We start from the raw sequence: 23227 nt of genomic DNA on the forward strand, positions 1-23227 counted from the left end.
TATTTTCTCACACCAATTACCAACTAGTTGCCATTTAGATGAACGCCTCACAATAAATATGTTCTGGCACTACGATTTTTGTGAAGTAGGTTTATATTTGAAAATTTAAGAAACTGTTATTCATTCACTCATTTATTCAATTGATTTCACTCCTCTCCCTCTCTTCACTCGGGGCTCCTCCCACCTCGTCACTCGGGGCTCCTCCCACCTCCCTCAGAGGTTCTTCTTGCCCTCCTCTCTCAAAACTCCTCACAGCGTCGTCACTCGGGACTCTGAACAACTGCCTCCCTCAGGGCTTCTCTGGCTGTCCTCACATATGGCTCCTCTCACCCTTCTCGCTCAGGGCTCTTCTCACTCTCCTACCTCAGGGCTTCTCTCGTCCTCCTCACTCAAAGCTCCTCACACCCTCGTCACTCAGGACAACCGAAGCCCTCCCTCCTCGGAGCTTCTCTCACCCTCCTCCCTCTGAGCTCCGCACAACGCCCTCCGAGATCCTCTCGACCTCCTCACTCAGGTTTCCTCTCACCCCCTTCCCTCAGACCGCCCCACAACCTCCTAGCTCAGGGCTCCCTCCAAGAATTTGAAGGATTTTAAATAGGTGAGTAAACAAATAAAACCGTTTGCTTACTGTCTAAAAATATCACTGTGTTGTTAAGAGAATGAACTGCAGTAAGGCAAGAGGAAGAGGCCATTGCTCTAGTCAGGGTGAGAAGAAGAAGGGAGAAAGGCAGTGGCCATGGAGAGAATCAGGCAGACTCAGATTTTATAGGTCTAGTTGAGTAAATAGAGAATTTGAACTCCACCCAGTTAATACCTCAACATTTTTTTCTTAGCTGAAAGGTGACGTTTTGTAAGAGATCTGTACATCATTGTTATCTCATCCATTCTGTACTTGATTCTGAATCGAATTTTACTGTTGGGTATATATTTTTGCCTGGAAAATTCCATGGGCAATTCCATGGGACCCTGGTGGGCTACAGTAAATGGGGCTGCAAAGAGTAGAATGCAACTGAGTGAGCACTGTCATGCAAAACAGGAGAACATACAGACTCATTATATATTAAAAATGATGTCCTGACTTAAGTTTTTAAAGTTCCAAGTAAGTAATTTCAGTGGGCAGTAAAGCTTTCCCTGTGTTGGATAATCCCAGATAATTGTTGGTAAGAACACAGTTCCTGTGTCACTGCAGTCACTTGTCTACTGAGTGGAGATGCATCAAGCAAGGAGGTCACAGAGTATGAAACCCACTGGAATAAATGTAAGATTGTCTGAGCAGAGGTCCTGTATCACTCAATGATATCATTGGGGAATATCACCCAATGATTTCTGATTTTGGTATAAGAATTCTAAACAATCAATTTGAGTCTTTTTGATTTGTAGATTTTGTATATGTGCTGCCGAAGCGAGCACTTGATTTGTAGATTTTGGAAGGTGATTTAGTGACGTGACTGAGGAGAGAAATCATCACTTCTTTTTTTATGGCATTCCTGCTGCATGCTTTGCACTCCATGTTTAAATGAACGTTTTTTCTTCTATTTGAGGAGATAATTCATACACCTGTGAAACAATGAACAAAACAGCTTGAACACTGAATATCACAATATGGTGGAAAGAGCATGGACTTCAAAATTAGACACAGTTCTCAAAGTCTGCTTCTTCCTCCCAACAAATGCATGCTTTTAGACAAATCATTAACCTCATCGAATCTTTCTCTTTCAGCTTAAAAACATTTTTAAAAAATATTTTTATTTATTTATTTATGGCTGCCCTGGGTCTTTGTTGCTGGGTCAGGCTTTCTCTAGTGGCAAGCAGTGTCTGCTGTTCGCTGCGGTGTGCAGCCTTCTCATTGTTATGGCTTCTCTTGTGGAGCACTGGGCTCTAGAGTACAGGCTCAGTAGTTGTGGCCTGTGGGCTTAGTTTCCCCATAGCATGTGGAATCTTTCCAGACCAGAGATCGAACCTGTGTCCCTTGAATTGGCAGGAGGATTCTTAACCACTGGAGCACCAGGGAAGTCCTCTTTTTCAGCTTTATCTAAGGGAAAAAATGGAAATATGGATTCATTTTCTGCCTTAGTATGCTAGGATTAAATAGAAAAATCTGAATGAGAATGAAAAGAAAAGAAAACTTGCACAGTAATAGGTACTTAAGGTATGTTTTTAAGTTTCAAGAGGGTGATTTTGAATTTCAGAGCAAGGAAAGCTTCCTCACATTGAAGGAGTTAGGATAATAGTTGTTAAGGAAGCAACACACACATTTGTTCTGATTGCCTCCAGGTTGGAAGTGCATGGCACAAAGTTTAGAAGCATTAGCTTTTGTGTTATTAAATAATCACAGACTTTGAAAGCATAAAATGTGCAGATCAGGCAAGTATAAAAAGAATTGGAAAGATGAGTATGGGCTTTTAGTAAGCTGGAAACTATTAGTCTCAGAAGGCTGATTAGAATGTAGATAAGTCTGTGGAAGAAGGGGTGTGACAGGAAACTAGAAATATCTATTACCTTTCTCTTCTGCACTGAAATTCTCTTCCCCAGCCAGGATCTGAGCTAGCGGAGTCAGCCAGACCAGATGATCTTTCTGTTTTCCTTTTCCTGGTTCAATTTTTGCAGGACTCTGACTCCCAGCCAGAGGAGCTCAAAAAGTCTCTGCTTTCAGCAGCATGTTCTACTGCCAGCTTCTGTCTCCACATCTCCTAAATCAAGGTAGGCTTCTCCACTGCCAAAAGCACCGGACAAAAAGCAGAATGACCCTTTGATCTCTTATGTATGGAGCTCCTATGTTATGCAAAGAAGTTTATGGTGTGTTTTATAAAGAGAACTGAATTGGTGTTTAATCTCAAAGGCATTCAAGAGCTTAGAATCTAAGAAACTATGAATGTGTGAAATGAGATTGCGCTGATTCAAATGGTAAAAAATTCACCCTTAATGGATTGCTGAAGAGGGGCACTTACTCTTTAGAATGACACCGAGACAATACTGCACAGAGTTGTTGTTAGGAGTAAATGAGCAAATACACACAGAGCACTTAGATGTACCCTGTAGGCAGTGTGTGTTCAATAAATGTGAGCTGCTACTGACTTCAAGCAGTGTTGCCTAATATGTCTCGTGGTAAAAATCTCTTGGGGGGATTTGTTACATTTAGAGATTTCCAAATCCCTCCCAGAAAATGATTATATTTCAGTTGGTCTGAACAGGGTAGTGGGAAGTGGAATCCTTACAGTTAATAAATGTCTCAGAATTCTTTAGATTTCTCAAGTTTAGAAAACACCACCTTAGTCAAAATGTACAAACTTCCAGTTATAAATAAGTCCTGGGGCTATAATGTACAGAATAGTGACTATAGTTAATAATACTATATTGTATATCTGAAAGTTGATTGAGAAAATTCCCTTCTGGACAAGATTCACCCTTCTGGAAGCCATTAAGAACATTTATGATTTATGGGTAGAAGATAAAATTTCAGTGTTAACAGGAGTTTGAAAGAAGTTGATTCTAACACTCATGGAATACTTTGAGGGACTCAAGCCTTCAGTGGAGGAAGTAACTGCAGGTGTGTGGGAAGTATAGAAATAATCAAAACAATAATAATTATTAGTGATTATTACTTTTTAGCATACAGAAGAAGGAGAAAAATGATCCACTCTGTTCAATATGCTAGATATACCACAGTTTCCTCTTGGTTTTAACTGAAATAGAACAGGTTAATCAGAGCAGAGAGAAAATGGACTTTATAACAAAAAATTAATAAACTCAAACCTCAGTGAAAACAGTTGAGAGGCCAGGATGGGGAGGGCCCATGCCCCCTGGCAATAGTGGAGCCCAACAGGAAGAAGAAAGACTTCCTTTTCTCACCTGGCAAGAGCTCAGCCAATGAGAGACTGTCACAACTCAGCCAATGAAAAGTCACTATGTTTCCAACTCTCATTTCCTCCAATAGACTCTTTGTTTACTACAGCACTTCGACTTTTCTACTCTTTGAAAGAGTTCTCTGCTTGCTCTGTGGGGCTTGCACAGTGGCTCAGTTTGGCTATAGACCACATTTGCAATTCTTTGTTGATTTCAAGTAAGCCCATTTTTGCTGGAGAAATAACTATTGTCTGTTTGTTTCAGAGCAGTAATAACCAACTTCCTGTCTCCCTCCTTTCCCATAATAATTCAAGAAAAGCCAAGGGACCAATTAAGACCTCCAAGTATGCTTTGATTTGTGACCTAGGGCTATTCTTCACAGACCAGAGGAGCTTGCTTCTTGAGTGTTTGTCATTTCAAAATTTATGTATTCTTGTACAATGGTTATTTCAGGAGGAGTTGCATTTTAAATGTGGTAAATGTGTTGAAGGGTATTTTAAATTTGTTGATTGTCTGTCGTCTCATGGCAAAAGTGTTCCTAATGATTCTTAAATAAGCATATTTTCTTGGCATTGAGTAGTACAGTCAATGCCAGGTGGAAAATACTGACACCAGGTTTAAATTGTAAAGTGTTTTGCATGTTCTAAGGGCAACACTTAGTGAATTATGTTTGGAAATGTAATTTCTTCAATGAACTATTTGTGAATTTGTGGATGCAGTGTGCCCAGCTTCTCGGTTGCTGTTTGATCTCCTGGGCACACATCCACTAAATCACTGAAGTCGCTCAGTCGTGTCCAACTCTTTGCGACCCCGTAAACTGTAGCCTACCAGATTTCTCCGTCCATGGGATTTTCCAGGCAAGAGTACTGGAGTGGGTTGCCATTTCCTTCAGAGGATCTTCCCGACCCAGGGATGGAACACGGGTCTCTCTCATTGTAGGCAGACGCTTTACCGTCTGAGCCACCAAGGAAGCCAATAGATCACCAGCACTATTTAAATTGTTTCCTCTTCCTCCTCCTTCTTTCTCTTCACCCCTCTGCTCCTTTGTCCTCCACTTTTGCTCCACGCCAAAGGCTTATAGTTAAATTCCATCAGTACATTCCCATACATTAATTTGTGTCTGATGTAACTCCACAGTATTTGGCAAGTCATGGTATTTTTGCTTCTCTATTCTTTTCACTCACATTAAATCAATTCAAGAAACCCAGAATGTTTGATTTAGATAAATGCAACTAACAGCATTGGAGGTTGCTTATGTGCATGTTTTTGCAAAGTAATCTGATCTTAAAAGGTAATTGTATTAGGACCTTGCCAAAGTCAGAAATAAAATACTCTTAAAACAAATCACAACTACTTCTGATTTTCTAGAGTTAGCAAGGAGCAGGACTTTGCAGGCAACAAAAGTTAATGACTAGCCAAAGGGTTTTTCAACTCTCCTCTTTATTTTCTACCTAAAACCATGTTAAGCCATACCTAGATAATATGCTCATTGATTTTCGGGTATCTACAAATAAGATAGTCTTCATAAAATCTTGAAACAGTCTTGGACTCTTATTAACTTGGACAAAAGTGAACACAAAGGAATTTGCCTGCAGCACACAGCTGGGCCCTGTGACCCCACTGACCCAGCTTCTCTTCTAAAGGGTAGCAGTGTTCTGCCCTTTACATCTCCTCTACAATAGAAAATGTCAGTGAGAAGACACCCAGCCTTCGCTCTTCTCCCACGGGGAGCATGCTCACTGGGCAGTTTTTCTCTAATAATCTTAACTGGCAAAAGTGCACACATTTTGAACTGAGAGAAAATTCTTATGGCATTTTGCAAACATCATGTAGCTGCAAATATTTGTCTTCTGGGGAAGAACTTGCAGAGCCTTGTGGTAAGTTGCTTAATAGTAGTCATGGTCTATTAATTCCATTTTTTCTTTCTTCCTAAGAAAGAGTGAAAAAAATAACTGTCTGGTGAATATCAGGATTCTTAGGCTCATATAGGAGCACTGAACCAAAGGTCTCCCAGAACAGCAGTGTTTTATTCTAAAATATAAAAATTGACTTACCAGAGCAGGGATCTTGACTAGAGTCCATGGCTCTTAGGGGAATTTTTGACAGGAATGCAGGATGCTGAAGACCTCTCTAAAAAAAAGAAAGAATACAAAATATAAGTTTTTTTGTATGTACATTTCATCAGTTTTTCTAAAGCTCCCCTGACTTTCTAAAATGATCTTCTTTTGCAGCAATCCAGAAGCTAAGGTTTGCCTCTCAAAGTTAATTCTGAATTGGCATATGAAACTTACATGCCATTGCCTAATTCCATTTTTTGGAATGTTAAGTAAAACAAACACCTAGGAAACAAGGACAATATTAGAATATGACTGAGTCTTGCCCTGCTTTTTCTTGTTTTAACTTAGTGGTACTGTATTGATTTCAAGAGCTTTGCACTGAAATGTGTTGTTCAGTTCAGTTCAGCTGCTCAGTCGTGTCCAACTTTTTGCGACCCCATGGGCTGCAGCATGCCAGGCTTCCCTGTCCATCACCAACTCCCCGGAGCTTGCTCAAACTCATGTCCATTGAGTTGGTGATGCCATCCAACCATCTCATCCTCTGTCATCCAGTTCTCCTCTTGCCTTCAATCTTTTGCAGCATTAGGGTCTTTTCCAACGAGTCAGTTCTTTGCATCAGGTGGCCAAAGTTTTGGAGTTTCAGCTTTGGCATCAGTCCTTCCAATGAATATTCAGGACTGATTTCCCTTAGGATTGACTGGTTTGATCTCCTTGCAGTCTATTCTCCGTCATCACAGTTCAAAAGCATCAATTCTTCAGTGCTTAGCTTTCTTTATAGGCCAGCTCTCACATCCATACATGACTACTGGAAAAATGATACCTTTGATTAGATGGACCTTTGTCGGCAAAGTGGTGTCTCAGCTTTTTAATGTGCTGTCTAGGTTAGTCATAGCTTTTCTTCTAAGGAGCAAGCATCTTTTAATTTCATGGTTGCAGTCACCATCTGCAGTGATTTTGGAGCCCAAGAAAATTAAGTCTGTCACTGTTTCCATTGTTTCCCCATCTATTTGCCATGAAGTGATGGGACCGGATGCCATGATCTTTGTTTTCTGAATGTTGAGTTTTAAGCCAGTTTTTTCACTCTCTTCTTTCACTTTCATCAAGAGGCTCTTTAGTTCCTCTTCACTTTCTGCCATAAGGGTGGTGTCATCTGTGTGCCTGAGATTATTGATATTTCTCCTAGCAATCTTGATTCCAGCTTGCACTTCATCCAGCCTGGCATTTCGCATGATGTACTCGTCACGTAAGTTGAATAAGCAAGGTAACAATATACAGTCTTGATATATACTCCTTTCCCAATTTGGAACCAGTTTATTGTTCCATTTCCAGTTCTAACTGTTGCTTCTTGACCTGCATACAGATTTCTCAGTAGTCAGATAAGGTGGTCTGGTATTCCCACCTATTGAAGAATTTTCCACAGTTTGTTGTGACCCACACAGTCAAAGGCTTTGGCGTAATCAATAAATCAGAAATAGATGTTTTTCTGGAATTTTCTTGCTTTTTCTATGATCCAACAGGTGTTGGCAATTTGATCTTTGGTTCCTCTGCCTTTTCTAAATCCAGCTTGAAATGTATTGAAACACCACTAATTGAAACAGAAAGATAGTTACTTCATTTGAGTAAATGTATGGTACTTTATGGGTTTCCCAGGAGGTGCTAGTGGTAAAGAAACCACCTGCCAATACAGGAGACACACAGGAGATGTGGGTTTGATCCCTGGGTTGAAGATCCCTGGAGGAGGCATGGCAACCCACTCTAGTAGTCTTGCCTGGAGAATCCCATGGACAGAAGAGCCTGGTGAACTATAATCCACAGGGTTGTAAAGAGTTGGATATGACTGAAGCAACTTACCAAACCACACACATGGTACTTTAAAACTAAGGTTCTTGGTTTGTCAAATACAATCAAAACTACATACAATGTTTGGCGATTTGAAAGAAAAGATTGGGTTTTTAAATGTGAAAAGCCTTTTTTTTTTTCTGAGTAGAGAAATTGGGATCACTTTTTCCTTTCTTTAACTCAGTTTTTCTGCATTGCTTAGATAGGTTTTAAAAGGGCACTTTTCTTGTATAAGGGAAACCCTGTCTTAGACACTGTTAATGAATTATAACACCACTTATAGCAACAGGACAGGCAGGCCTGTTGTGCTACAGTCCATGGGGTTGCAAAGAGTTGGACACGACTGAGCGACTGAACTGAAGTGATAGCAACAGTTTGATCACAAATAGTGATGAGAAAAATCCATAAATACTAGGTGGACCTTTAAGTAGAAATTTTACAAAATTTGGGGAAATTGGCACTGAAAATGTCAGTTCAATGGAAGTTTGTTAGCTAAGTTTTGGGGTAAGTTTACCTACACCTCTTGAATACCTTCAAGCAGGGTTTAATTTGGTGTCATCCTGTTTAAGAGCATTTATTAACCCCAAGAGCTAAATGGAAAGAATTCCTATAATTAAGTACATTGGTTTGTTTTTATGTGGTTCCATAATGTAATATATTAAGCTCTTACTAGACTTTGGACCCTGTGTGTGCTATCTGGTTTATGGGAATTTTCTCATTCAGTTTGTCAACAACTTTTATGTGATAGTAATTAAAACAATCATCCTTGTTTTGCAGATAGAGAAACAGGACTGGAACCCAAATTCTAGGATTCAAGAGCCTGCACTCTCCGCTGTACAAAACTTATTGTAAGTAAAATTAAATATTAATAGTAAATAAGCAAAGTGAAGAATTACATTTTTTAATTATGGAAAATTTCATGGGTTAAAGAATTGTAGGGATAAAGAACTTGCAGGTTTTCCAGTGGGTAAGAATCCACACTCCCAATACAGGGAGCATGGGTTCCATCCTTGGTCATTGAACTAAGATCCCACATGCTTCATGGTGCTGCCAAAATAAAAGAATTGTACAGTGAACCCTCATACACCCATCCTCCAGCTTTGACAATCATCAACACACGGCCAATATTGCTTTGTCTGTAGCCTTGTCTTCTGTCCCATCTCTGTTATAAGGCAAGTCTCAGACATCGTATTGTTTCACTTAAGGGAATATTTAAATTAAATAAAGATATATGTATCTAGGTAAGAATAAATATTAATAATATCTGGGAATTTTTAAAAAGTACATTCTCTTGTATCATCTCATTTCATTCTCATCATGATCTTTGAATTGCTGATGTTTATTCCCATATTGGAAATGAGTCTCTACCAACTTGTAAAACAAATAATGACAGAGTTGAGACTGAAATTTAAGCCATCAGGTTCTAAGTTTCAGCCTCTTTCCTCTGCACAATTGTAGCTTTACAGACTGTTATAAATGGACTTCAGCTACATCACTTATGTGAGTGAGAAAGGGAATTTAAAATGGTTCATGCATTTTACAACTTGATCTTCCATTCTTTGAGAGTGTTTCTGGAGTTCATTCTCCTTACATCAGTAACTGTTTTTAGTCCCGTGTTGTAAAATTGAGACTCTCAGAACCTTGCAGGAAATTACTCTTAGTACGAACAAGGCACTGGGTTTAGACTAGATTAATAAGTAATTGGCACATTCTCTGTCCTGGTTAAATTCACTTCTCTGTGCTTCAGTTAGAACTGAAACTCTGACTCAGTTCCTGAGAGCCGTGTTTATGCATTTACTTTTGTGCTTAAACTTGCTGTGTTTTCATGGGATACCAAAATGAACAGAGCAGTTTCTGGCCTCAAGAAACTTATAATATAATGGTAGGGGGAAATATCTATTTACAGAAATAAATATGAGCAAAGAAAAACATGTCATGGTCATATACAGATAGAAAGTTTAGAAAAGAAAGTGAAAGTGAAGTCTCTCAGTCGTGTCCAACTGTTTGCGACACCGTGGACTGTAACCCACCAGGCTCCTCCATCCGTGGCATTCTCCAGGCAAGAATACTGGAGTGGGTTGCCATTTCCTTCTCCAGGGGATCTTCCCAACCCAGGGATCAAACCCAGGTCTCCCACATTGCAGGTAGATACTTTAACCTCTGAGCCACCAGGGAAGCCCCAGGAAGTTTAGAAGATTAACACAAATATCCACCATTTATGAATGACTTCCCTGTTAGGCAACAGGGATGTGCTTTATTTTTGTAATGCTTCAACACACACACACGTATGTGTGTGTGTGTGTGTGTGTTTTAAATGATCATATTTTGATTTCAGCCTGGAGTTTTGTTCCTTTTATGGCCGCACTCCATGCCATGTAGGACCTTAGTTTCTCAATTGGGAATCGAACCTGAGGCCTCTACATTGGAAGGCAGACTCTAAACCACTGGACCTCCAGGGAAGTCCCTCAACACACATCTTAAAAGGGAAATGCTATTAACCGAGCTACCCATGATGAAGTTGAAGCTCAGATAGGAGGTGACAATGGAAATTGGCCTTCAGGGGTGGGTAGTTGGGCATCCCTGGTGAGTTGGGCATCCCAGGTGAGAGAATGATAACAGAGAAGCACTGAAAGAGCAAGCGTCTGGGAAACCGAGAAACATCCCAGGTTCAGGGATCAGGAAATAGCGACTAAAATGGTCAAAAGCATATTTGAGGCCTCTATCTGTGATGTAGGCTGCACAAAGAAAGTGTGGTTTCAATGAGGTGTTTGCTAATTCATGAAATTCCAGTGGACGTTGGTGTGATGTGACTGTTTTGGGGGAGGCCATGCCTTTAGAATTTATGAAACGTTCTGATTTGTACTTTTCATTTTCCCCTGTGATTCTTCCGTTTTTGTTTTTTTTTAATTCTAGACAGTCTGTAGTCAGATCTCTCCTTTAAGCAATTTGCTAGCAGCTGAACTTTGGATAAAGCCTTGTAAACCATCTCCATCATCATATTACTTACAAAGAATAATTTTATAGTAAGTCAGTGAAGACATTTTTAATTTTATATTGTTTAATCATCTTTGTTTCATTTGGTTGTAGCCTAAGCACTTGTTTTTATTACTATCCAGGTGTCTCTTAATTAGATTTGATTGGTAGTTTTTTTTTTTTTTCAAGTTAAGAATTAATAAATGTTACAGATGTGAAGCTATTGTGGATGATCCTACAATGGTGGATAAATGTCATTATACATTTGTCGAAATCTGTAGAATATACAACATCAAAAGTGAACCCTAATGTGAAAAAAACGTAAAATGAACTTTGGGTGATGATGACGTGTCAGCGTAGATTCATTGATTGTAACGCATGTTCCGTGCAGGTATGGAAGCTGATAGTGGGGAGGGTAGGCATGTGTGGGGGCAGAAGATGTATGGAAAATCTCTATAGCTGCTGCTTAATTTTTCTATGAACCTAAAACTTCTCTGAGAAATGAGGTCTATTAAAAAATGTAATAGAAGTAGAGAACGAACGAAAGACCAAAGCCTTCTATCTGGGTATTTTCATGTGTTGAGTTCAGAAATGGGTGGTAGAGATGGAAGTATTTTGTCAAATGTACCTGGAGGCAACAAGATGCTGGGGTTCTTCTGGCCGCAGGAGTGGTAGCAAGAAGATCTTTAGACATAATGAATCTCTTGTGGTGTGAGTAGAGTCAGCCAATGAGAAGATGGCAGAGGAGGGATCTCAGAGTCAGAAAAGCTATTATAAAGTTCTAGCAGTGCAGGATTTGTTCTCCTGTACCATTCAGAGGTGATGCAGACTTGGCCTCGATTTCCAAAAAGCTTTTTAGTGATGTCTTCCCTTAAGAACAACTCTTGATTTTGTGATGGAATTTGGCTCTTAGGTCATTTTTCATTTTTATTTTAAAGCTTAAAACACAAAGAGAAACATACATATCTAATCTTATTTAATCTGTCAAGTCCTGCCAAGTCTCTTTCTCTCTCAATATTTTGTTAGAAACTGGTAGCAATGAAATAAATATCCTTGGCATTTACATGCCTTTTTGCTCTCACATGCCTGCTTAACTTAAATACCCTCTACTATCACTTATTTTTCCATCTCTGAATTTTAATTTTCACTGAATACCTTCTTTTTAAAAAAAAGTTTTAAAAATTGAAGTATGATTGATGTACAGTATTATATATGTTGCAGGTATACAATACAGTGATTAGCAATTTTTAATTTTTTTATATTTATTTATCTGGCTGCATCGGGTCTTGGTTGTGGCATTCAGAATCTTTCGTTGCTGCACACAGATTCTCCAGTTGTGTCATGTGGGCTCCAGAATGCATAGGCTCAGTAGTTGTAGCTTAGTTGCTCTGTGGCAGTGGGCTCTCAGTTCCCCAACCAGGGATTGAACCCACGTTCCCTGCTTTGCAAAGTGTATTATTAATCACTGGACCACCAGGGAAATCCTAATTAACAACTTTTAAAAATTATACTCCAGGACTTTCCTGGTGGTCCAGTAGTTAGGAATCTGCCTGCCAATGAAGGGACATGGATTCGATTCCTGGTCCAGGAAGATCCCACTTGCCACAGGGCCACTAAGCCATGTACTGCGGCTACTGAGCCGGTGTTCTAGAGTCTGTACTTCAGAACAAGAGAAACCACTGCAGTGAGAAGTGTGCACACCACAATGAAGGTTAGCCCTGGCTCACTGCAGCTAGAGAAAGCTCATGCACAGCAACGAAGAGCCTGTGCAGCGAAATAAATAAATTATTAATAAAAAAAGCCTTACTCCATTTCATTTAGTTTTTATAAAATATTGGCTATATTCCCTATGTTGTACAATATATCCTTATAGCTTATTTTATACATAATAGTTTGCACTTCTTAATCCCCTATCCCTATATTGTCTTTCCCCCTTGAATACTTGCTTTTGAATCTTAGTATTAAAAGCTATAATATGAAAAACATCTTCAGAAACAGCAACAATATTGCATTGGGATCTGGAACGATGGTTGTTTTATTTTGGTATTTCTATATGGCTGATTTCTGAGGTTTCAATCTCTAATCTTGTATGTCTTCATTTGTTTAGGGGCCTGGGTCCTGGCCCAATACTTTCACTGCTTTAAGGAACTGTATGACTTGTGATTACAGGAGGGGACTAACTGGGCCAGGATATGAGGATTCTTGATCAACCCTTTAGTCATTTTTCTGTAGTGTTATTCAGTTCAGTTCAGTCGCTCAGTTGTGTCCAACTCTGCAACCCCATGAACTGCAGCACCCCAGGCCTCCCTGTCTATCACCAACTCCCAGAGTCCACCCAAACCCATGTCCATTGAGTCGGTGATGCCATCCAACCATCTTAACCTCTGTCATCCCCTTCTCCTGCCCTCAATCTTTCCCAGCATCAGGGTCTTTTCAAATGAGTCAGCTCTTCCCATCAGGTGGCCAAAATATTGGAGTTTCAGTTTCAGCATCAGTCCTTCCAGCGAATATTCAGGACTGATCTCCTTTAGGATGGACTGGTTGGATCTCCTTGCAGTCCAAGGGACTCTCAGGTCTTCTCCAACACCACAGTTAAAAAGCATCAATTCTTCAGTGTTCAGCTTTCTTTATAGTCCAACTCTCACATCCATACATGACCACTGGAAAAACCATAGCCTTGACTAGACGGACCTTTGTTGACAAAGTAATGTCTCTGCTTTTTAATATGCTGTCTAGGTTGTCATAACTTTCCTTCCAAGTGTTATTAGTGAAATCAATTAAGTCCTTTTGTGTAATTCTAATCATAAATCTGGTGTCATCTATATCAGTCTTATTGAATAGTAGGAAAGAAAATTGGTATGAGCCTGAGGGAGATAAAATAATTAAGTATCTTGGATTCAGCTATTGTACTTTTAGCTAAAATAACAATATTTACTGTTCTTCCAGTGCATGCTCAGTTGAGTCCGACTCTTTGCAACTCTATGGACTATAGCCCTCCAGGCTCCTCTGTCTATGGGATTTCCCAGGCAAGAATACTAGAGTGACTTGCCATTTCCTTCTCCAGGGGATCTTCCCAACTCAGGGATCAAACCAGTGTCTCCTGTGTCTGCTGCATTGCAGGTGGATTCTTTACCCACTGAGCCACCTGGGAAGCCCAATGTTTACTTTTAGAATGCTTTATTTTCTTAAAAAGAAACCCTGCATATTTTTCTACATAAATAATGTTTTTATGTTGAAATGTATTATTTCTTAAGAGAAATATAGCTTTAGGCTTTTTTCTTGCAGTGCAGTCTGCCAATCAGAGAAATTGAGTGAATGCCTAAGACACCAGCCATGAACACCTATGTCCCTGAATTCATTTTCTTCCAGCATATTTTATTAATTTTTTCATATTCCATAAAGTATCTATGAGTCCTATGTCCAAAAATCTTGATTTTTTTTTAATACTGCATAATTGTGTACTTTCTAACTGGTGATCTCTTGTTAATCATTTGCAAATATTTATCTGCATCCTGCTAACATTAAATATCCTGGGATTACTTGCTGCATCAAAATGTTACATAGTTCTTTGGCTGTTTAAATGTCTATTATTGATGTCTCAAGTGATTATTTATAATTTAATTTTTCAATTAGTCTTGTTAAGTAAGAAGGTAAAGCTACTTTCTTCAAAAGAGATTATTTGACCATATTTTTAGGAAATCAAAGATATTTCCTATGAGTACTTCAATGATCACTACTATTTATATACCCAAATATGTCATCGATTCCTGTCAGTTTTGCTACTTAAATATCTTTTCATCTCCCTTCTCTTAGTTCAAGTGCCTTATTAACCAGTTTTTCTTAATTCTAGCATCAACCCTCTGCAGAGCATGCAAAGCCAAGAGAATTTTTTTCTTTTTGATATTTTTTCCTTAAAATTTTTTATTACACCCAAAATGAGTATTCATTATAAAAAGGTTAGAAGATACAGATATTTAAAAATAATAAACATAAAGCTTATTTATAAAGCAGAAGTAGAGTCACAGATGTAAAAAACAAACTTCGATTATCAGGCTATAAGAGGGGAGGGGTAAATTAGAAATTGGGACTGATGTATACACACTTGTTGTTCAGTAGCTAAGTTGTGTCCGATTCTTTGTGACCCCATGGACTGCAGCATGCCAGGCTCCCCTGTTCTCCATTATTTCTTTGCTCAAATTCATGTCCATTGAGTTAGTGATGCTATTTAACCATCTCATCCTCTGCTTCCCTCTTCATATACACACTACTATATATAAAATAGATAACTAATAAGAACTCTCTGTATAGCACAGGGACCTCTGTACATTACAATACTCTGTAATGGCCAATATGGAAAAAGAATCTAAAAAGAAAGAGTGATTATATGTGTAACTAATTCACTCTGCTCTACACCTGAAACTAACACAACATTGTAAATCAACTATACTCCAATAAAATTTTTTTATGAAAGAAACAAAAGATACCTGTAAGCCACCAGCCAGATGAATGACTGTTAAAAATATTTGTTATGCATTCCCTCAGACTCTTTTAGACATGCAAATAGTAGAATGTTATGTAAGATTGAACACAGGTAATTTTTGAATCCTTGATGAGGAGAGATGGAAAATAAACTGAACTGAGATTTGCAGTCTGACCTACAGTGGATACGGATGGTGCACCCACTGTGCTAATAGACTCATCAGACCATTGGTTGGTGATTGATAACTGGTCGATTGTATTTTAAAGGACCATATGGCCAAATCCCATATCTTGTTGCAGTTACGTCTTTTTCTGAGAGAAATAGATGTCCTTACTGTCTGTCATCTTAGGACTGATCAACCCTGGAGCCTGAAACTTGGAAGGCAAGCTGAGACAAAGTAATAGGCATTTCTTATTGTAACACCAAACGTTCCTTTAGTCTAAATTTTGAGGAACAAGATTCCAAGACATTTCTAATGAAGTAACAGCTCTGGAAACATGGAGGAGGCTGGAAGCAAATCAGCCCTATTAGTGACCAAGAAAATAATGTAGGCGTGAGCAGTAGAAATTCTGAGTTATTCTTCTTGTGGTGCCTCCTTCGCAGTATTGGCAAAACTACAGTGAGACTAATGGGAATTATAGCCCACTTCTGCTGAACTATGGGGAAATAAAGGAAAGGGTCCATTTGATACTTGAGTCAAAAATTAAATGACTAATAAATACAACTAGAAAGAGCAGACAGAGCCAAGATAGCCGGAAAGTAAATGTCTTTGAAATAGTTTCCGTCTCTGGCCAGTAACTTAAATTCAGCAGTAACATCCAGTAAGTAAATTATAGTAGACAATTGACATTACTTTTTCAGAGTTGGCGGAACTTAATTTACTTGCACTACATGTTTATAATCCTTTGTGTGGCAATAACTGAATGACCTTTAAAAGGTAAATTCTTCTCTAGGTGTTTGATTTTTAGCTAGATAATAATCCTTTGAGAAAACAAGTCTTCATAAATAATAAGTAGCCATGTCTATCTTTGATTTCATTGTTCTGAATCTCTTCATTGTTGACTGCCATTCACAGTTTTTTTTCTTCTTTTTTTTTATGATAGTCCCCCCACCCCCAACAATATTTCCATGTTGCCTTCCATGATGATGTTGCTTTAGTGCTTTTTGTCTGATCTGTTGTGAAGGAACTTGCAGCTCTTCAATTTCAATCTATCTTGCTAATGCTTCCTTTCTTGTTCTATAGTGGAAAGTAGATATGAGATTTCCTGGGTCTCAAAAGGCAATTTTATATACCAATTACTTTAACCTAATCTCTTTGAAATGTGGTCATGTGTGGATGTGAGAGTTGGACTGTGAAGAAAGCTGAGCACTGAAAAATTGATGCTTTTGAACTGTGGTGTTGGAGAAGACTCCTGGGAGTCCCTTGGACTGCAAGGAGATCCAACCAGTCCATCCTGAAGGAGATAGGTCCTGGGTGTTCATTGGAGGGACTGATGCTAAAGCTGAAACTCCAATACTTCGGCTACCTTATGCGAAGAGCTGACTCACTGGAAAAGACCCTGATGCTGGGAGGGATTAGGGGCAGGAGGAGAAGGGGATGACAGAGGATGAGATAGTTGGATGGCATCACCGACTCGATGGGCATGAGTTTGAGTGAACTCCAGGAGTTTGTGATGGACAGGGAGGCCTGGTGTGCTGTGATTCATGGGGTCGCAAAGAGTCGGACACGACTGAGCGACTGAACTAACTAACTAATCTCTTTGATAACAATAATTAATATAGTGTATTTAAATAGCTAAGTTTTCCCTCTGCACATCCTGGCCTCTGACGTGTCATTGATCCCGTGTATCTACTTAGACCACAGGGAGGAGGGTTTTCCAATGAACATAAAAATAAAGTCAGCTTTTCCATTCCTAAAGCTAGTTTTATTTTATTGTTGTATAACAGATTCAAGTGGGAATCTGTTCGGTAAGTTATCTTTTGTTTCTTAAAGATACTCTTCTCACAGAATTAAGCTAAGTACCTTTTCAGTCTTTTTCTAAGTATTTTACATTTGAGGATCTGAAATGAGAATATTTTGGCTTTTACAGCACCAAGCTTATGTCTGAACTTTTTATAATGAAATAAAATACAGCAGGATGACTTCTGTTTTATAAATTCCTTTATACTAATTGAATTAAATGCATGCTCATATTTAAATTTTATGTACACTAATATTTAAATATTTGTCTTCTCCTAAGGCCCAAGATGGCAGGTGTTTATACCACTAGATCTCCAAGTTTTTGCTTGCATCCTGATTGCTTTGGAGAATATTGGGTCCCCTCAAGTTTCAGTAGGTTTGGGGAGGGGCCAAGAATTCACCTTTCTAACAAGGTTTTAGGTGATTCTCATGCCTGATGACCCCATTTGGAGAACATACTGATGTGAACATTCAGAGGGATGGACTTCATAGGTCTTGCCTAGATACTAGAATGTTTTTTTACTATTAGACACAGACAGGGATCCTTCATGGATGGTCCAGTCCTAAGACCTGTGGTCTTACATCTTCATCTAATTTTATGACTTTTGGGGTTTAATTTCATGTCATGTCGTTTGGAATTTAACTTAATGGTGTTACCTTTGGAGTTCTGGTCCAGATGATGGGAAGAGGGCTGATGCTGTTAGCTCCAAATCACCTAGGGAATAGGCAGGAGTACAGGAGTTTGTTACATGGGTTTATTCAAGTTGAGCTGGAAGTCCAGGTGGAGGTGTGCTAAGGGCAAGTAGAAATGATGGGGCATCACTCAGGAGAAAGAATGAGGCTGCAGAGTGAAGGGAAACCAAAAACTTATTGATGACAGATGCATATATCACCTCCTTTCATTTAATCCACACAAGTCAACTGAGGGTGGGGAAAAATATTTCTATTTTTAATAGATGAGGCAGGCACCAGAGACTTGGAAAGGTTAAGTAACTTGTCATTGTCTAAGGCCCAAATTTGAATCCCTGTTGGTCTATTTCTAGACTCCTTTTAAAAATATTTATTTCCTATTTCTTTATTTGGCTGCACTGGGTCTTAGTTGCGGTGTGAAGGCTCTTCGATCTTCTTTGTGGCATGTGAGATCTTCAGTTGTGGCAGGCAGGGTCTAGTTCCCGGACCAGGGATTGAACCTGGGCCCTCTACATTGGGAGCATGGAGTCTTAGCCATTCACTGCACTACCAGGGAATCCCTAAACTATATATCTGTAGATGAAGAAGCTTGAGAAGGGAAGGCAGGCGTAGTGTTCTGTCCTTCAAAGAGACTCTGTGGGATGAAGGCTGAAAAAAGGCCAATGAGGTTTGCTGTCTGAAAAGAAAACCTTCAGTGTTTTGTTTGTGGGAATACGTCCTCCAACAGCAGAGGAAAAGGAAGGAGACGTAGTAAGTGAAAAAAATTTTTGAACAAAAAAAAGAATTTTAAAAGGAAAAAGGCAAGAGAATGATATCTTGAGGATTAAAGCTTTCCCTAAAATAGTCACCTGTTAATGGACTGAACATTTGTGTCCCATCCAGGGTCATATGTTGAAGCCTCAACTCCCAATGTGATGGTATTTGGAAATGGGGCTTTTAGGAGGTAATCAGGACCTTTATAACCTAATCTAAATAAGAAAAGAGAGAGAAACCTCTTTCTTTATGTTCATGCACCCCAAAAAGACCTCCTGAGCACACAGCAGGAAAGTGGCCATCTGCATTCTGATCTTAGACTTCCAGCTTCCAGAACTCTGAGAAAATAAGATGTCTGTTGTTTCACCCAGTCTATAGTATTTTGTCATAGCAGCCTAAATTAAGACAGCACCCATGCAAATGGGTGATTTGTTTATGCAGACATAAAGGTTTTTGAGTATCTCAAATTGGCATTTCTTGGTGTTTTTCCCCATCCCTACTTCTGTGGGAACACTTGCAAACAAGCAGGGTATTCCAGTCTTGTCAGGCTTCTCCTGCCAAATATACTTAATTATGTAACTGGGTGAGGTGTGCATTGACTCTTACATAAGAACCGGTTTTTCTGTCATTTATTGAGCTGGATTGGGCTGCTTCTCTTTTGCTAGTGTTCATGTGATACGTGGGGTGGTGAAGGTGATGTTAAAAGCACCAGTTTGAGTTTGAGAGCTGATGAGCTGAAGTTCTTAACACTTAACCCTAAGGAAATCAATTCTATTACATTTGAGTCTTTGAAGTCTTAGAGAAATTACAAAAGAAATTAAATATTAAGTTATTGATTCTCATGGGTCAGTCCATTCACATAAAACATAGTATAAAATGTTATTTCATTTCTGCTATGAAATTATTTTATCTTTTGATTTTGAAATTGGAACAGAGATCACTTATAAATGACCATAGATTTTTTTTCTGCAGCCTGACTAAGTTGATTTATTACTGAGCTCCCAAGTATTTAACAGGTAGAGCCAAGAGAATGAACAATATGTTAAACATGAAACAAGGGTGGCTCAAATTATTTTTAGGACCTGGCAGAATATTAAAAGATCCTAATTAATGTCACAAGGAAAATGATATGACTGATATAACCCTATTTCTATGAACCGAAAAGAGTTTTTTAAATGATGTGTGGATTTTTATTTTCTCTGAAGCATACCCAAGCTAAGTTTTCAAAACTGCGAGGAGTTCTTCCTGAGGGTAAATATGAAGACTGTGTGAAGCCATACTCTTATTCTTTAGCAGTGAGAGGACTCTGGAGTAGACAGACCCTCAAACTTCCCCCAGAGTCAGCCCTGCATGTAAGTAAAATTTAAGAGCCATCCACACAAGATTATAGATTTTATATGTAGGCTTTTATAGGTCAATTGTGGCACTAACCTTCTCCTCCTCAGTCTCCTGAAAGACATCCAAATGTTAGAACATAGCTTTGAGTTACACACCAAACAGGTAAATTAGTAGTGGTAATTTATATTACCATCACCATTCTGTGTCTCAATTTGCTTATCTGTAAAATGGGGATAATAGTAGTACTCACCTTACAGAGCTGTTCTGAGGAGGAAATATGAATGTGTGTGAAGACCTTAGAACTATGCAGTATGACATATATGAGCAAGAAGGGAAGATGGGATAAGTCATTGTCCTTCAAGTTGTCAGCAAGGAGTGACCGGTAAGGTTGAGGGGTTTCTAACTAGGTAAGTTTGCCAGTGAACAGGGAGCCTGAAGAGTACTGGAGCAGAAGAAGCTGCCCAGGAGGCCACAGCTGAGATCCACCCGCTTTGCTCAGGGATGGGGATGAGGGTGGGATCTTGTTGGGACAGTGTCTCCCAGTTGATGGCTAGAAGAAGCAGGGGCAGTTTGTCTGAATTCCCTTTATGGGAACTACATTTTTGCTTTCTGACTGCAGTCATCTTGGGGCACACCCTCCACTTCAGCAACCTTTGAGAGCTGCCACTTTCAAAGACTCAGGGTCCACCTACAAGTAAAAGAGGTGCTTCTTCTTTTCCATGCTTTCATATCTGTAATGGGGGGAAAGCACGTTACTTGACTGTTTAAGCATGTATGGACAGATACTTTTCCTAACACTCCCCTCTGATCAAAGAATCACAAAGCCTCCTCTGGATGTATATTTAGAAATGCTGTCATGGTCCCTGTTTCCCGTTTGAGCATCTGTCGTGTGGCTGTTTCAGCATGCAGGTGAGACTCTTCCAGTAAACACATCGTACCATGTTGGGGAACAGTCTATAGTTGGCCATCATCAGCCTTGATACTTGTTTTATGATTTTACTGTAACAGGGCAAATTGCTTGGCCTCCCCAAGACTCCATTTCTCCTTTTGTAAAATGAGGGTGCCAGGTGGACCTCGAACTCCTTTGAGGTGTGACATCATATTTGAGAGATGTCATCCTAGTCACAAAGAAGGTGACTAGCTCCAGGGCTACTCATGTATTTCTTATGTACCAATCACAAAATCAAGTAGACAGAAACCCCTCTACTCATAACAATCTCAAAGAGACTGGATCTGGTGACTCAGAAGCCACTATGACAGCTGAGTTCCCCTTGGTCCCCATTCCTTTAGTCTGACATTCCCCTGCCCCACTCTCATATTACTTGAAGCAGGATTTGCTATTATTATTTCCTCGAGGCTTCCAATGTTCAAACCAGCCCATCAGAAAATTTCCTGGGCTCACAAAACTTCATGGGAGTGAAAGGTTTTAATTCCAGCCTATGCAGGATTCATCTGACCAGGGTGAGACTGTTTTCAAGAAGTATTGTGTAGGATCTTTCTGTTGTTGGCAATTGCTAATGGAACAATTGTCCCATAATACTTTGAACTGGATCATTTTCTAAACATGATCATGATAACATTGTTCTAGGCAGTTAGCAACTGTGGAGAGAGGGCATGCAAGGAAAATTATTTGATATGGGACTATGAAATTGCTGTGAGATTGCAAAATTGGATTTTTTATGTGTTTTAGGGATCGCTAAATGACCAGCAAAAAAGGTTAGTGCCAATTTCATCAGTGACTAGAAAAGTCTAGGGCGAAGTAGATATTTTGTCTGACACTGATGGGATTTGCTCCCTGCATATTGCTAGTACTTGGCTGTTTAAATATAATGATAGTCTGTATATGGAGAACATGTAAGGTTTGGATCAAAGGTTTCATAAATTATTTTGCAAGCTTCTTGTGTGTAGGGATCATCTAATACTTATACTTTGAATTACTCCAAGTATCTGACTTCATTTTATTTGTAATAGAGGTTTAACTGTTTCAAATGCTTTTTGAGATGAAGAGAGGAAATAACTATATACATAAATAAATTGCATAGTGTGTTCGATAAATATTTTAAGTGAAAATGTGGTTTTCCTGTTTGAGAGAGAAGCTTATAGGTACTTGAACAAATTGGTCTAAAGTGTTCTATTTCCATTTTATCATTCTGTTTTGGGGGCTGAGAGATTTAAGTGCTATCAAAGTGCATAAAATAAGTAATTTTCATAACGCCAGGAGAAATATCAACAACCTCAGATATGCAGATGATACCACTCTAATGGTAGAAAGTGAAGAGGAACTAAAGAGCCTCTTGATGGGGGGGTCAAAGAGGGGAGTGAAAAAGCTGGCTTAAAACTCAACATTCAAAAAATGAAGATCGTGGCATCCAGTCCCATCACTTCATGGCAAATAGATGGGGAAACAGTGGAAACAGTGACAGACTTTATTTTCTTGGGCTCCAAAGTCACTGCAGATGGTAACTACAGCCATGAAATTAAAAGATGCTTGCTTCTTGGAAGAAAAGCTATGACAAACCTAGGCAGCGTATTAAGCAGAGACATTACTTTGCTGACAGAGGTCCATATAGTCAAAGCTGTGGTTTTTCCAGTTGTCGTGTGCAGATGTGACAGTTGGGCTGTAAAGAAGGTTGAGCACTGAAGAAGTGATGTCTTTGAATTGTGGTGCTGGAGAAGACTGTTGAGTCCCTTGGACTGCAAGGAGATCAAACCTGTCAATCCTGAAGGAAGTCAACACTGAACATTCATTGGAAAGACTGAGGCTGAAGCTGAAGCTGAAGCACCAGTATTGTGGCCACCTGATGGGAAGAGCTGACTCATTGGAAAAGACCCTGATGCTGGGAAAGATTGAGAAGATGAGAAGGGGTGACAGAGGATGAAATGGTTGGATAGCATCACCGACTCAACAGACATGAGTTTGAGCAAACTCCAGGACATAGTGAAGGACAGGGAAGCCTGGCGTGCTGCAGTCCATGGGGTCTCAAAGAGTCGCACATGACTTAGTGACTGAATGACAATGCAGTTAATATCCTGTCCCTGTTTTTCTTAGGCTCGAATGCTATCAGGCAACTTTACTAGGGATACTAACATCTAAAATACTCTGTAAAACATGTAAAAAGTTGTAAAGCTGGTAACGCTTCCTTTACCACTAACCCAGACCATGGCAGAGGTGTCTTGTCTTTTTCCGAGAGCTTCACAAGGCCCAGGAATACACGTCAGCCCGCTCCTTAGCATGAAACAGGAATTGTTTCACAGTTTCATCTCAGAGTGCAGGAGTTTGCATCTATTTTGAGT

General features: G+C 39.4%; 1 long non-coding RNA gene across 1 annotated transcript in view; it reads left to right on the forward strand.

The window, feature by feature from the left end:
- The first annotated feature begins 279 nt into the window (after window positions 1-279).
- LOC122448879 overlaps window positions 280-23227 on the forward strand; it is a 115203-nt gene continuing 92255 nt past the window's right edge. The window contains exons 1-3 of the long non-coding RNA XR_006271803.1: window positions 280-598; window positions 2608-2700; window positions 8517-8587. This is a non-coding gene — a long non-coding RNA (uncharacterized LOC122448879). The remainder of the gene's footprint in view (window positions 599-2607; window positions 2701-8516; window positions 8588-23227) is intronic.

This window comes from Cervus canadensis, chromosome 10 (assembly GCF_019320065.1).
Source record: "Cervus canadensis isolate Bull #8, Minnesota chromosome 10, ASM1932006v1, whole genome shotgun sequence".
NCBI classification, from domain to species: Eukaryota; Metazoa; Chordata; class Mammalia; order Artiodactyla; family Cervidae; genus Cervus; species Cervus canadensis.